The sequence below is a fragment of the Oncorhynchus mykiss genome, unplaced genomic scaffold (genome assembly GCF_013265735.2).
Source record: "Oncorhynchus mykiss isolate Arlee unplaced genomic scaffold, USDA_OmykA_1.1 un_scaffold_333, whole genome shotgun sequence".
Classification (NCBI taxonomy): Eukaryota; Metazoa; Chordata; class Actinopteri; order Salmoniformes; family Salmonidae; genus Oncorhynchus; species Oncorhynchus mykiss.
The window spans coordinates 120,001-122,500 of NW_023493781.1; the positions used below are offsets into that span (position 1 = coordinate 120,001).

General features: G+C 46.3%; 8 non-coding genes and 1 pseudogene across 8 annotated transcripts in view; all 9 read right to left on the reverse strand.

Moving 5' to 3' along the window:
- Positions 1-66: 66 nt before the first annotated feature.
- Positions 67-185, reverse strand: LOC118951847. Its single transcript, XR_005043249.1, has one exon. It is a non-coding gene; the product is annotated as a 5S ribosomal RNA (ribosomal RNA).
- Positions 186-362: 177 nt separating this feature from the next.
- LOC118951708 lies at positions 363-481 on the reverse strand. Its single transcript, XR_005043107.1, has one exon. It is a non-coding gene; the product is annotated as a 5S ribosomal RNA (ribosomal RNA).
- Positions 482-658: 177 nt separating this feature from the next.
- LOC118951709 lies at positions 659-777 on the reverse strand. Its single transcript, XR_005043108.1, has one exon. It is a non-coding gene; the product is annotated as a 5S ribosomal RNA (ribosomal RNA).
- Positions 778-954: 177 nt separating this feature from the next.
- Positions 955-1,073, reverse strand: LOC118951710. Its single transcript, XR_005043109.1, has one exon. It is a non-coding gene; the product is annotated as a 5S ribosomal RNA (ribosomal RNA).
- A 177-nt stretch (positions 1,074-1,250) lies between these two features.
- Positions 1,251-1,369, reverse strand: LOC118951711. The gene has a single exon (XR_005043110.1). It is a non-coding gene; the product is annotated as a 5S ribosomal RNA (ribosomal RNA).
- A 177-nt stretch (positions 1,370-1,546) lies between these two features.
- LOC118951712 lies at positions 1,547-1,665 on the reverse strand. Its single transcript, XR_005043111.1, has one exon. It is a non-coding gene; the product is annotated as a 5S ribosomal RNA (ribosomal RNA).
- Positions 1,666-1,842: 177 nt separating this feature from the next.
- On the reverse strand, positions 1,843-1,960 carry LOC118951855 (annotated as a pseudogene).
- Positions 1,961-2,137: 177 nt separating this feature from the next.
- LOC118951713 lies at positions 2,138-2,256 on the reverse strand. The gene has a single exon (XR_005043112.1). It is a non-coding gene; the product is annotated as a 5S ribosomal RNA (ribosomal RNA).
- A 177-nt stretch (positions 2,257-2,433) lies between these two features.
- Positions 2,434-2,500, reverse strand: part of LOC118951714 — a 119-nt gene continuing 52 nt past the window's right edge. The window contains exon 1 of the ribosomal RNA XR_005043113.1: positions 2,434-2,500. This exon is cut by the window's right edge and continues 52 nt beyond it. This is a non-coding gene — a ribosomal RNA (5S ribosomal RNA).

Sequence of the window (2,500 nt, forward strand, 5' to 3'; positions counted from 1 at the left end):
GCACATATTTCAGCCTTGTGGGAAAAAACGGACAAAGAGTTGAAATTCTACAAGGCAGTGACAAAAAGCTTACAGCACCTGGTATTCCCAGGCGGTCTCCCATCCAAGTACTAACCAGGCACGACCCTGCTTAGCTTCCGAGATCGGACGAGATCAGGCGTACTCAGGCCGGTGTGGCCGTAAGCGAAAGGCAATCTCAAAAAGTGGATGAAATTGCATATACTGTAGCCATAATTTGTAGCACAGATTGTTGGATGAAATACAAACTAACCTTGCTTACTTATTTCAAAGCGAGGGCACATATTTCAGCCTTGTGGGAAAAAACGGACAAAGAGTTGAAATTCCACAAGGCAGTGACAAAAAGCTTACAGCACCTGGTATTCCCAGGCGGTCTCCCATCCAAGTACTAACCAGGCCCGACCCTGCTTAGCTTCCGAGATCGGACGAGATCAGGCGTACTCAGGCCGGTGTGGCCGTAAGCGAAAGGCAATCTCAAAAAGTGGATGAAATTGCATATACTGTAGCCATAATTTGTAGCACAGATTGTTGGATGAAATACAAACTAACCTTGCTTACTTATTTCAAAGCGAGGGCACATATTTCAGCCTTGTGGGAAAAAACGGACAAAGAGTTGAAATTCCACAAGGCAGTGACAAAAAGCTTACAGCACCTGGTATTCCCAGGCGGTCTCCCATCCAAGTACTAACCAGGCCCGACCCTGCTTAGCTTCCGAGATCGGACGAGATCAGGCGTACTCAGGCCGGTGTGGCCGTAAGCGAAAGGCAATCTCAAAAAGTGGATGAAATTGCATATACTGTAGCCATAATTTGTAGCACAGATTGTTGGATGAAATACAAACTAACCTTGCTTACTTATTTCAAAGCGAGGGCACATATTTCAGCCTTGTGGGAAAAAACGGACAAAGAGTTGAAATTCCACAAGGCAGTGACAAAAAGCTTACAGCACCTGGTATTCCCAGGCGGTCTCCCATCCAAGTACTAACCAGGCCCGACCCTGCTTAGCTTCCGAGATCGGACGAGATCAGGCGTACTCAGGCCGGTGTGGCCGTAAGCAAAAGGCAATCTCAAAAAGTGGATGAAATTGCATATACTGTAGCCATAATTTGTAGCACAGATTGTTGGATGAAATACAAACTAACCTTGCTTACTTATTTCAAAGCGAGGGCACATATTTCAGCCTTGTGGGAAAAAACGGACAAAGAGTTGAAATTCCACAAGGCAGTGACAAAAAGCTTACAGCACCTGGTATTCCCAGGCGGTCTCCCATCCAAGTACTAACCAGGCCCGACCCTGCTTAGCTTCCGAGATCGGACGAGATCAGGCGTACTCAGGCCGGTGTGGCCGTAAGCGAAAGGCAATCTCAAAAAGTGGATGAAATTGCATATACTGTAGCCATAATTTGTAGCACAGATTGTTGGATGAAATACAAACTAACCTTGCTTACTTATTTCAAAGCGAGGGCACATATTTCAGCCTTGTGGGAAAAAACGGACAAAGAGTTGAAATTCCACAAGGCAGTGACAAAAAGCTTACAGCACCTGGTATTCCCAGGCGGTCTCCCATCCAAGTACTAACCAGGCCCGACCCTGCTTAGCTTCCGAGATCGGACGAGATCAGGCGTACTCAGGCCGGTGTGGCCGTAAGCAAAAGGCAATCTCAAAAAGTGGATGAAACTGCATATACTGTAGCCATAATTTGTAGCACAGATTGTTGGATGAAATACAAACTAACCTTGCTTACTTATTTCAAAGCGAGGGCACATATTTCAGCCTTGTGGGAAAAAACGGACAAAGAGTTGAAATTCCACAAGGCAGTGACAAAAAGCTTACAGCACCTGGTATTCCCAGGCGGTCTCCCATCCAAGTACTAACCAGGCCCGACCCTGCTTAGCTTCCGAGATCGGACGAGATCAGGCGTACTCAGGCCGTGTGGCCGTAAGCGAAAGGCAATCTCAAAAAGTGGATGAAATTGCATATACTGTAGCCATAATTTGTAGCACAGATTGTTGGATGAAATACAAACTAACCTTGCTTACTTATTTCAAAGCGAGGGCACATATTTCAGCCTTGTGGGAAAAAACGGACAAAGAGTTGAAATTCCACAAGGCAGTGACAAAAAGCTTACAGCACCTGGTATTCCCAGGCGGTCTCCCATCCAAGTACTAACCAGGCCCGACCCTGCTTAGCTTCCGAGATCGGACGAGATCAGGCGTACTCAGGCCGGTGTGGCCGTAAGCGAAAGGCAATCTCAAAAAGTGGATGAAATTGCATATACTGTAGCCATAATTTGTAGCACAGATTGTTGGATGAAATACAAACTAACCTTGCTTACTTATTTCAAAGCGAGGGCACATATTTCAGCCTTGTGGGAAAAAACGGACAAAGAGTTGAAATTCCACAAGGCAGTGACAAAAAGCTTACAGCACCTGGTATTCCCAGGCGGTCTCCCATCCAAGTACTAACCAGGCCCGACCCTGCTTA